Genomic DNA, 12,941 nt, shown 5'->3' with positions numbered 1-12,941 from the left:
TTTTATTTTTTCAGTGTTCCGAGATTCATTGTTTATGCACCACACAAGCCCTGGGTGTTATACGCAACTAATGAATCACTGAACACTACCTTAAAAACTAATGATGTAGCATATGTTGGCTAACTGAATTTAACTTTTTTTTTAAGATTTTATTTATTTATTTGAGAGAGAGACAGTGAGAGAGAACATGAGCAAGGAGGAGGTCAGAGAGAGAAGCAGACTCCCCGTGGAGCTGGGAGCCCAATGCGGGACTCGATCCCAGGACTCCGGGATCATGACCTGAGCCAAAGGCAGTCGTCCAACCAAGTGAGCCACCCAGGTGTCCCTGGCTAACTGAATTTAAATTAAAAAATTAAAAACAAAATAAAGAGGGGATGGAAAACTATTTATCATGCTAATGGACATCAAAAGAAAGCTGGGGTAGAAATCCGTATATTGGACTATCTAGATTTTAAACCAAAGACTGTAAGAGGAAATGAGAAACGACATTATATCATAATTAAAGGATCTATCTAACAAGATCTAACAATTGTAAATACTTGTGCCCTCAACATAGAAGCAGCCAATTATATTGACCAATTAATAACAAAGAAACACATCAACAATAATACAATAATAGTAGGGGACTTTAACACCTCCCTCACAGCAATGGACAGATCATCTAAGCAGAGATCAACAAAGAAAAAAGGGCTTTCGGGGCGCCTGGGTGGCTCAGTGGGTTAAGCCGCTGCCTTCGGCTCAGGTCATGATCTCAGGGTCCTGGGATCGAGTCCCGCATCGGGCTCTCTGCTCAGCAGGGAGCCTGCTTCCTCCTCTCTCTCTCTGCCTGCCTCTTTGCCTATTTGTGATCTTTCTCTGTCAAATAAATAAATAAAATCTTTAAAATAAAAAAATTAAATAAATAAAAAAATAAAAATAAAAAAAAAAGAAAAAAGGGCTTTGGATGAAACACTGGACCAGATGGACTTCACAGATCTATTCAGAACATTCCATCCTAAAGCAACAGAATACACATTCTTCTCAAGTGCACATAGAACAGTCTCCAGAGGGGCGCCTGGTGGCTCAGTGGGTTAAGCTGCTGCCTTTGGCTCAGGTCATGATCTCAGGGTCCTGGGATCGAGTCCCGCATTGGGCTCTCTGCTCAGCAGGGAGCCTGCTCCCCCCCCCTCTCTCTGCCTGCCTCTCCATCTACTTGTGATCTCTCTCTGTCAAATAAATAAATAAAATCTTTAAAAAAAAAAAAAAAAAGAACAGTCTCCAGAATAGATCACATCCTGGGTCACAAATCAGGTCCCAACCAGTACCAAAAGACTGGGATCATTCCCTGCATATTTTCAGACCACAATGCTCTGAAGCTAGAACTCAATCACAAGAGGAAATTTGGAAGGAACTCAAATACATGGAGGCTAAAGAGCATTCTATGAAGAATGAGTTTGTCAACTAGGAAATTAAAGACAAATTTGAAAAACATGGAAACAAATGAAAGTGAAAACACAACTGTACAACAAAGGTGATCTTCAAAGGGAAGTATATAGCAATACAAGCCTTTCTCAAGAAACAAGAAAGGTCTCAAATACACCTAACTACACATAAAGCAGCTGGAGAAAGAACGCAAAGAAAGCCATAGCCCAGCAGGAGAAGAGAAGTACTAAAGATCAGAGCAGAAATCAAGGAAATAGAAACCAAAAGAATAGTAGAACAGATCAATGAAACTAGGAACTGGTTCTTTTTTTTTTTTTTTTTTTCAAAGATTTTATTTATTTACTTGAGGGAGAATAAGTGAGAGAGAGCATGAGAGAGGAGAAGGTGAGAGGGAGAAGCAGACTCCCCAAGGAGCTGGGAGCCCGATGCGGGACTTGATCCTGGAAGTCCGGGATCATGACCTGTGCCAAAGGCAGTTGCTCAACCAACTGAGCCACCCAGGCGCCCTAGGAGCTAGTTCTTTGAAGGAATTAATAAAATTGATTAACCCCCTAGCCAGACCTATCAAAAAGAAAAGAGGAAGGACCCAAATAAACAAAATCATGAATGAAAGAGGAGAGATCACAACCATCACTGAAGAAATACAAACTAGTATAAAAACATATTATGAGCAACTATATGCCAACAAATTAGGCAATCTGGAAGGAATGGATGCATTCCTAGAGATGTCTAAACTACCAAAATGAATCACAAAGAAATAGAAAACCCAAACACAGCCATAACCAGCAAGGAAATCGAATCTGTGATAAAAAAAAAAATCTCCCAACAAACAAGAGCCCAAGGCCAGTGACTTCCCAGGGGAATTCTACCAAACATTTATTTTTTTAAAAAAGATTTTATTGGGGCGCCTGGGTGGCTCAGTGGGTTAAGCCGCTGCCTTCGGCTCAGGTCATGATCTCAGGGTCCTGGGATCGAGTCCCGCATCGGGCTCTCTGCTCAGCAGGGAGCCTGCTTCCCTCTCTCTGCCTGCCTTTCCGACTACTTGTGATTTCTGTCAAATAAATAAAATAAAAAATCTTTTTAAAAAAATAAAAAATAAAAAAGATTTTATTTATTTATTTGACAGACAGCGATCACAAGTAGGCAGAGAGGCAGGCAGAGAGAGAGGAGGCAGCAGACTTCCCATTGAGCAGAAATCCCAATGCAGGGCTCAATCCAGGACCCTGGGATCATGACCTGAGCTGAAGGCAGAGGCTTTAACCCACTGAGCCACCCAGACATCCCACTACCAAACATTTAAAGAAGAATTAATACATATTCTTCTGAAGCTCTTTCAAAAAATAGAAATGGGGGCAACTGGGTGGCTCAGTCCTTAAATGTCTTTGTTCAGCTCAGGTCATGATCCCAGGGTCCTGGGATCAAGCCCTGCATCACACTCCCTGCTCAGCGGGAAGCCTGCTTCTCCCTCTCCCACTCCTCCTGCCTCTGTTCCCTCTCTCGCTGTATCTCTCTCTGTCAAATAAAATAAATAAAATCTTTTTAAAAAATAGAAATGGAAGGAAAACTTCCAAAATCTTTCCAGGAGGCCAGCATTACCTTTATCCTCAAACCAAAGACCCCACCAAAAAGAAGAATTACAGACCAATATCCCTGTTGAACTTGGGACACAAAAATTCTCACCAAGATATTAGTTAATAGGATCCAACACTACATTAAAAGCATTATTCACCAGGACTAAGTGGGATTTATTCATGGGCTGCAAGGTTGATTCAACATCTGCAAATCAATCAGTGTGATACAATACATAAATAAAAGAAAGGACAAGTCATATGATCCTCTCAATAGATGCAGAAAAAGCATATGACTAAGTACAGCATCCTGTCTTGATTAAACACAGTGTAGGGATAGAGGGTACAAGTATGGAACTTGACTGGATCTTGTTTTTTCTTAATTAATGCTATGAAAGATATTTAAAAGGGGAAAGTTTGAATATGGATTAATGTTAGATGACATTAGGAATTTGAATATGGGTCCATTTAGATGATAGTAGGAATTACTAATTCATCATATAATTCCACAGTGGTTATGTAAGATACATACCAAAGATTTAGAGATGAATGATTATGGTGTCTGTAACTTGCTTTCAGATAGTTTAGGAAAAGAAAGGTAAGTATACAAACAGATGAAAAGATACAATAAAGGTGAGTATGGCCAAATATTAAGATTGATGTATCCTTATATGTATGTGTGTATGTATGTATTTTTGGTGCAAAAAAAGGTGATTTTGTTAAAGCACAGGGACAGGACCTGTGGGTAGAAGAGCTGTTGCTGAATCCTTGCAGTTGGTGTTTGGGTGTTTATCATCAATTTTTACTCGATTTTTCTGTATGTTAAACAGTTTTCAAAATAAAACTGGGTGGCTTAGTGAGTTAAGTATTGCCTTCAGTTCAGATCATGATACTGGGGTCCTGGGATCAAGCCCAGAGACTGATACCCTGCTCAGCAGGGAGTCTGTTTCTCCCTCTGCTTCCAACACTCCCCTCTGCTTGTGCTTTGTCAAATGAATAATTTTTTTTTAAAGATTTTATTTATTTATTTACAGACAGAGATCACAAGTAGGCAGAGAGGCAGGCAGAGAGAGAGGAGGGAAGCAGGCTCCCAACTGAGCAGACAGCCCAATATGGGGCTTCATCCCAGGACCCTGGGATCATGACCTGAGCCAAAGGCAGAGGCTTTAACCCACTGAGCCACCCAGGCGCCCCTCAAATGAATAATTTAAAAATCTTTTTAGGGGTGCCTGGGTGGCTCAGTGGGTTAAAGCCTCTGCCTTCGGCTCAGGTCATGATCCCAGGGTCCTGGGATTGGGCCCCGCATCGGACTCTCTGCTCCGCAGACAGCCTGCTTCCTCCACTCTCTCTCTCTGCCTGCTTGTGATCTCTGTCTTTCAAATAAATAAAATTTAAAAAAAAAATCTTTTTAAAAATCTAAAAGAGGGGAGGCAAAAAAGAAGTCAAACTATCACTCTTCGCAGATGATATGATACTTTATGTGAAAAACCCAAAAAGACTCCACTCCAAATCTGCTAGAACTTGTACAGGAATTCAGTAAAGTGTCAGGATATAAAATCAATGCACAGAAATCAGTTGCATTTCTTAAACAACAAAACAAAAGAAAGAGGAATCAAGGAGTCCATCCCATTTACAATTGCACCCAAAACCATAAGATACCTAGGGATATACCTAACCAAAGAGGCAAAGAATCTGTACTCAGAAAACTATAAAGTACTCATGAAAGAAATTGAGGAAGACACAAAGAAATGGAAAAATGTTCCATACTCCTGGATTGGAAGAATAAATATTGTGAAAATGTCTATGCTGCCTAAAGCAATCTACACATTTAATGCAATCCCTATCAAAATACCATCTATTTTTTTATCAAAGAAATGGAACAAATAATCCTAAAATTTATATGGAACCAGAAAAGACCTCAAATAGCCAGAGGAATGTTGAAAAAGAAAGCCAAAGTTGGTGGGATCACAATTCCAGACTTCAAGCTCTATTACAAAGCTGTCATCATCAAGACAGTATGGTACTGGCACAAAAACAAACATATAGATCAATGGAACAGAATAGAAAGCCCAGAAATAGACCCTCAACCCTATGGTCAACTAATCTTCGACAAAGCAGGAAAGAATGTCCAATGGAAAAAAGACAGTCTCTTCAACAAATGGTGTTGGGAAGATTGGACAGCCACATGCAGAAAAATGAAACTGGACCATTTCCTTACACCACACACGAAAATAGACTCAAAATGGATGAAGGGCCTCAATGTGAGAAAGGAATCCATCAAAATCCTTGAGGAGAACACAGGCAGCATCCTCTTTGACCTCAGCCTCAGCAACTTCTTCCTAGGAACATTGCCAAAGGCAAGGGAAGCAAGGGCCAAAATGAACTTATTGGGACTTCATCAAGACCAAAAGCTTCTGCACAGCAAAGGAAACAGTTAATAAAACCAAAAGACGGGGCGCCTGGGTGGCTCAGTGGTTTGGGCTGCTGCCTTTGGCTCGGGTCATGATCTCAGGGTCCTGGGATCGAGCCCCGCATCGGGCTCCCTGCTCCGCAGGAAGCCTGCTTCCCTCTCTCTCTCTCTCTCTCTCTCTGCCTGCCTCTCTGCCTACTTGTGATCTCTGTCTGTCAAATAAATAAATAAAATCTTTAAAAAAAAAAAAAAAAGACAAGTGACAGAATGGGAAAAGATATTTGCAAAAGACATATCAGATAAAGGGCTAGTATCCAAAATCTATAAAGAACTTCTCAAACTCAACACCCAAAGAACAAGTAATCCAATCAAGAAATGGGCGGAGGACATGAACAAACAAACATTTCTGCAAAGAAGACATCCAGATGGCCAACAGACACATGAAATAGTGCTCCACATTACTCAGCACCAGGGAAATACAAATCAAAACCACAATGAGATACCACCTCACACCAGTCAGAATGGCTAAAATTAACAAGTCAGAAAAGGACAGACGCTGGTGAGGATGTGGAGAAAGGGGAACCCTCCTACACTGTTGGTGGGAATGCAAGCTGGTGCAACCACTCTGGAAAATAGCATGGAGGTTCCTCAAAAAGTTGAAAATAGAGCTATCCTATAACCCAGCAATCACACTACTGGGCATTTACCATAAAGATACAAATGTAGTGATCTGAAGGGGCATGTGCACCCGAATGTTTACAGCAGCAATATCCACAATAGCCAAACTATGGAACGAACCTAGATGTCCATCAACAGATGAGGGGATAAATAAGATGTGGTATATATATACAATAGAATACTATGCAACCATCAAAAGAAATGAAATCCTGCCATTTGTGACAACGTGGATGGAACTATAAGTCAATCAGAGAAAGACAATTATCATATGATCTCCCTGATATGAAAAGTTGAGAGGCAATGTGGGGAGGTTGGGGGCTAGGAAGGGAATAAATGAAACAAGATGGGATCGGGGAGGGAGGCAAACCATAATAGACTCTTAATCTCACAAAACAAACTGAGGGTTGTGGGAGGGGCGGTGGGAGGTAGGGAGAGGGTAGTTGGGTTATGGACATTGGAGAAGGTATGTGCTATGGTGAGTGCTGTGACATGTGTAAACCTGGCAATTCACAGACCTTTACCCCTGGGACTAATAATACATTATATGTTAATTTTAAAAATAAAAAAAAAATTAAAAGAGGGGAGCCTGGGTAGCACAGTCATTAAATGTCTGCCTTTGACTCAGGTCATGGTCCCGGGATCCTGAGATCAAGCCCTGCATCAGGCTCCCTGCTCAGTGGGAAGCCTGCTTCTCCATCTCCCACTTTCCCTGCTTGTGTTTCCTCTCTTACTGTCTCTCTCTGTCAAATTAATTAATTAATTAAAAGAAATTAAAAGTTGGAAATAATTTTCATATTAATTTTGTAAAAATAATGGAAAAATATAATGGAATATATATATACATACATGTGTGTATATATATATATATACATACACATACATATATATACACACACATACATATACATACATATATATATATATACACATACATATATATATATATACACACACACATACATATGTGTATATATATATATATATGGAAAAAATAATGGAAGATATTTCAGGATACATCCCATTAATATTGCTTTTTTGTTCTCCTCAGCAATCAAGCGATTCTCACTTTGATAATTCAAAAGACACATTAAGAAACATATCCAAACTTTGCTGTCTCTTTACCCAAGTTTGATTTTAGTATTTTATTAAAAATTCTTGAATTTGTAAATATTAAAACACTGCAACTTAATGGCACAAGAATGACAATGTACTAGCAATAAAATCAAAATAGCAGCTAAACTATTTAGAGGCAGTAGCAACTCCTTACTTCAAAGATAATTTTAAAAGGCAATTTTAAAGAATGCTTCATATGTATTAAAAGCAGCTCTCAGCCTACAGTGATGCCACTGCACCGACAGAGGACACTGCCAGGTGTCCTCTGTCGGTGCAGCTGGAAAATCTTTAATCAATGTTGTTGCAATTTCTTAATTAGCTTGAATTGATGAATTCATAGAATTTATTTTGCTAATTATGTTTACTGCTTATGTACTTACTCTTATAATACACACTAACTGGTACAGAAGTGTTCTAACAACTGGTTGAGCCATCCCAGTGCAGACCAGCTGATAGTGCTAATTTTCTTCTATTAAGACAGAAGCTACTGGGCTCCTGTGGGAGGGAACTCTGCACGAGGACTCTCAGTCCACCATCTTCCACTCTATGGGGCTTGTTCCATTCTAATCCCTACTTTCCTGCATTTCCAACTTTTCCTCCTCACTTTATCCTTCTTGTTCTTCTTGTTCTTCTTCTTCTTTTATTGATCCTTCTTTTTTTTTAATTTAATTTAATTTTTTAATTTTACTTTTTATTTTTTTTAAAGATTTTTTTTTATTTCTTTATTTAACAGAGAGAGAGATCACAAGTAGGCAGAGAGGCAGGCAGAGAGGGAGGGGAAAGCAGGCTCCCCCGCCGAGCAGGGAGGCTTAACCCACTGAGCCACCCAGGTGCCCCTTGATCCTTCTTCTTAACAGCTTATGAAAACACTCAAAACTTACAAAAAAGAAAAAAGTTTCCTCAGTACTATATAGTCTGCTCCCTCAATTTTTCTTCCCTTGCAATTATGGCCAAATTTATTTAAAATTGTATCCCTTCCTCCACTGCCTCCATTTCTTTCCTCCAAATTATTCCTCCATGGCCTGACATCTGGGGCTTCTGATTTCAGATCAGAACTGCTCCCACCAAGATCACCAAGGCTCCTTGTTGCCAAACCAGTGGCCACTTCTCATTCTTGGTGTCATCACTCCTCAAGAGCATTCCACACTTTACCCTTCCTTCTTACCCGGGCTTTCACCACAACACACTTTCCAGGTTTCATTCTGTCTACTGGCTTCTCTTCCCCTGCTGTCACTTTGGTGTATGTTCACTTTCTTCCTTAGCTCTCTTCTCTTCTCATGCTATACATTTTCTGAGGCCTATCTCCATTACTCTCTTCCCTCTGTGTGTTGATGCCACCCATTAAATCTGTCTGCAGCCATGAACTTCCTCCAAGTTCCATTGGAATAAATCTTGTTGCAGAAAATGGTGTCACCCACCCAGTTGTCAAGTCAGAAACAAGATACGCAATCTTGACTTGTCCCTTTCCCTCCCCCACACTGCAAAATGATTCCCCAGACATTAACTTTACCTAAGCACCCCATAAAACTATTCCTCTTCTTTCCATCAGCCATTACCTTAATTCTAGTTCCCATTCTCTTCCCCTGGGATCACTGCAGAAGCTCTTGCTCAGCAGGAGCCTGCTTCTCTCTCTGCCTTCCACTCTCCCTGTTTGCGATCTCTTTCTGATTCTGACGAATAAGTCTCCATGCTGCAAAGTGATCGAAGTCACAAATCTCTCCCTGTTCTTAGGCTTAAAGCTCTCGACTATTCCACTGGATAAAGCCTCCATCTTATCATGGCTGACAAGGCCCAGCAAGAGCTGGCTCAAGCCTCCCTCTCCAGCCTCACCTTTCCCCACCTCTCCTTTGCACCATAAGCCCCTAAGTGATGCTGAACATATTGGTCCTCCCAGTTTGTTTTGTGCTTGTTCCTTGACCTTTGATGTCCCCTCAGGAATACTCTTGTCTTCTCAATGCCTTGCTAACTCCTACTAATCAGTCTTCAGTCTTCAGGCCTCAGCTTGGACCTCTGTTCCTATAGGTTTCCTTTGACTCACGACTGGCTTAGCTGCCCCTGTTGACTATTGTCACAGTAACTGTTTACGATAGACTACTGATTTTTTCAATCTTGCTATACAAACACGGCTTCCAGCCCTGTCCACCGCTCCTTCCTGATTAGCATCCCAAGACCCTCTCCTGAGCCACCACTAACCCAGGCGATCCTGTATGACCCTTCTTACAGCATTTATTACACTTTTTTGGTAACTCTGTATTTGTTTCCACTCTCCAATAAATCATGAGTCCCACAAAGGACCACTTCTATATCAGTTACCACTTAGCAATTGCCAAATAGTGATTGCTCAACAAATGTTCAGTGGGTGAATGAATCCTTCTGTGATTATAGTTCAAGTTTAATGGATACATGTAATTAATTTACATAGTGCTATAGAATTATTGTATTAGTATCTAGCTGTTTTACTCCTTGAGGGTATAGTCTATGCCTTATTCAATGTCTTTGTTCCAGAAAACTCAGCATGCCTGGCACATACACTTTTCAACCAACTTTTGTTGATTGTTTTCAGTGATCCTAAGAAATTAAGAAACAGAGGCCCAGGTGATTGAACCCTAGACTGCACATAGCTACCTTGCCCCAGAAGCAGTATTAGAACTCAGTCTGATGGGGCACTTGGGTGACTCAGTTAACATGTCTGCCTTTGGCTCAGATCATGATCCCAGGATCCTGGAATTGAGCCCCTTCTCTGGCTCCCTGCTCAGTGAGGAGTCTGTTTCTCCCTTTCCCTCTGTCTGCCCCCTACCCTCCCCATTCCACTGGTACTGTCTCAAATAAATAAAATCTTAAAAAACAAAACAAAACAAAAAAACAACAAAAAAATAACCCTCAGTCTGAAAAAAGGGATGCTGGGAAGGAAGTACCTTGATGTCTAAATAGAATGTCAGCACAAATGAGAGAAGTACTGAGTTCTCTCCATCAAGAGACTGACCAGAGAGGTGCCTAGCTGGCTTAGTTGTGAGAACATGTGGCTCTTAATCTCAGGGTCATGAGTTTGAGCCCCACATTGGGTGCAGAGATAGCACAAGTAAACTCAGAGAGAGAAAGACACTGGCCATTGCTACAATGGGAACTGCTACAGTCAAATATCCTCAAGTAGATATGACTTAGGCTAAGGGGTGTGAGGACAGGGGTTTTGGGTATTTCAGCATTGAAGAGAGATTGGACCCCTGGTTTCTTTTGACCCTTTTATTAGTTAGTTTCAACCCTCAGCCCCAGGTACTGGTATTAGGGTATTATTTGTTCTTCTCTGAATCTGTTTGCTGCTAAGAGAGTTCTTTTTTTTTTTTTTTTTTTTTTTTTTTTTTTTTGAGTTTTTTTTTTTTTTTTCTTTAAAGATTTTATTTATTTATTTGACAGAGAGAAATCACAAGTAGATGGAGAGGCAGGCAGAGAGAGAGAGAGGGAAGCAGGCTCCCCGCTGAGCAGAGAGCCCGACGCGGGGCTCGATCCCAGGACCCCGAGATCATGACCTGAGCCGAAGGCAGCGGCTCACCCCACTGAGCCACCCAGGCGCCCCAAGAGAGTTCTTTTCCCGGTCTTTTTTTGCTACAGTGAGTCACTGACAGGGGCCTGGGAAAATAATTTATAGTATAGCACATGGTGGATGTCACCTCTTTCTAGGTGTTCAACATACCCCTCCCCCACGACCCACCTTGGGTACCTGGGTGGTTCAGTCAGTAAAGCCTCTGCCTTCTGCTCAGGTCATGACCCCAGGGTCCTGGGATCAAGTCCCGCATTGGGCTCCTTGCTCAGCAGGAGCCTCCTTCTCCCTCTGCCTGCCACTCCCCCTGCTTGTGATCTCTGTCTCTGAAACAAATACATAATAAATAAATAAATAAATAGATAAATAAATATTAAAAATAAGTAAGTAAAATCTTTAAAAAAAAAAAAAATCTCTCCTCTTCAGCTTCCCCTCCAGCTCCAGGTCTCACCTTTTCATCCCCACACCCAGACTCTCCCAAAAACTCTGGTGAAATTCAGGAAACAGCCAAGAGATAAAAGTGAAGAAAGGCAGCACTGCAGAGGAGGTGGGGAGGGAACAGGAAGAAATGTGATTTTCTCCCTTTCCTCCATTTCTTGAGAACACTCCAATGTCCCTACCTCTAGAAGCAGATAAATCCCCTGCTTTCCTAAACATCATTAACCTTTAGAGGAAGCTGAGCCTGAGCTCCTTTCTTCCATCCTAAGAGTCAGCCTTGAGGCTAAAGAGCCCAGGGTGGGAGATAGGTGGGCTTTTCTCTAATTGGGACTTTTTCTCTTTTACCGCACATTTTGAGTAACCTTCAAGTACATTCACATACTGACAGTATTTTATCTCTGCACTGGACTTGAAATTCCAGGACTTACCTCTTTACTGGGACCAATACACTGTGAGCTTGGGGCAATGTTGACCAGGACTCAAAAGCCAAACATATCAGCCTCTTGTAAATATACTTCATTTCCTTCACTCCTGGACTGACTGGGTTTCTACTGGCATAACAGAAAACTGCCCAGTGACCTAGATTCTGCAGAAGATGCTTTAAAGCGAAGAGAAGGAATCTGTTACTCCATCTTCTCCTCATTCTTGCACCTAACAGTATAGGTTTGTCAGCCCATTAAAAATACTTTTTGCTAATGCTTAACTCAGACAACACTGTGCCAGGCAACAAATCCCATTCTCCCTTTTTCCAATAATTAAGTCTAGGAGTCTGGCTGCTTGCTTAACAAAGGAGTACAGGAAATCTTCAGATGCTCTGACTCATAGGATGGCTGACTACTGCTGAGAGGCCCAGGACTCTTTAAGACAGCTCTGGCTACCTGCTGAGTTCTAGCACAGACCCTGCAGTGATCATCTTTTCTCTAGCCCCAGCCCAGGCTAAATAGGATTCAAAAAACTATCTCTGTGCCCTCAATCAATTTCATAGACTTTTAGGGCATATGGGCCTTTAAATAATGAAGCTTAACACTGTACTTAAAGGGCTGGTCTGCTTAAATCATGAATGTGCACATTACTTGTTGCCAGTAATTAAGATGCTACTTGTACACATTTAATCACCATCTTCTTAACTAAAAACTTCTATCAACACGAAGTCCTAGAATGATAGCGTATGAGCCTCAAAGATTTAGAAAACATCACACACTCTTCTTCATCTAAAAACTTGGGTGCCTGAGAATGGGGTCTTAATCATGGCCAGGCTGCACATTTAGGGAAGGCCCTATCTACACATTTTTATATGCTTAGTGCTTAGCAGAGATCCAGACACACAGCTAGCCCTTGATAAGTATTTGTTGAATTTCAATAAGTCCTATAAAAAGCTCACATGGCGACATCAGCTTGTCACATCTCTTACCACTTCTGCTCCAAATAGTAGTACTACTACTAGAACCTAATAGACCCAGGTCTAGCAGCAGGGGGCACACACAGCTGCTGCTCAAATCTGAAAAGGAATGGCACAAACTCCAAAAGAGGGTTGGATTTAGACCTGGCCTCAAAGCCTGAAGTGACTTCCCCTCCCCATGTTGATACTGGGATTCATAAGGTACAGAGTAGAAGAGTGAGCAAAGACAGTGGATTTCATAGCCTTACAACCCAGTGAATTAACCCCTAAGAGAACTCTTCCTTCCCAAAGAGGGGAAAGAAAGGAGAAGAGGAGAGAGGTTTCCCACAGCTGTCGGCTAAAACAGCCGCTCTCACCTCAGTCCATTCGGGGAAGGGG

The sequence above is a fragment of the Mustela lutreola genome, chromosome 6 (genome assembly GCF_030435805.1).
Source record: "Mustela lutreola isolate mMusLut2 chromosome 6, mMusLut2.pri, whole genome shotgun sequence".
Classification (NCBI taxonomy): domain Eukaryota; kingdom Metazoa; phylum Chordata; class Mammalia; order Carnivora; family Mustelidae; genus Mustela; species Mustela lutreola.
Note: the sequence above shows the minus strand (reverse complement) of the source record.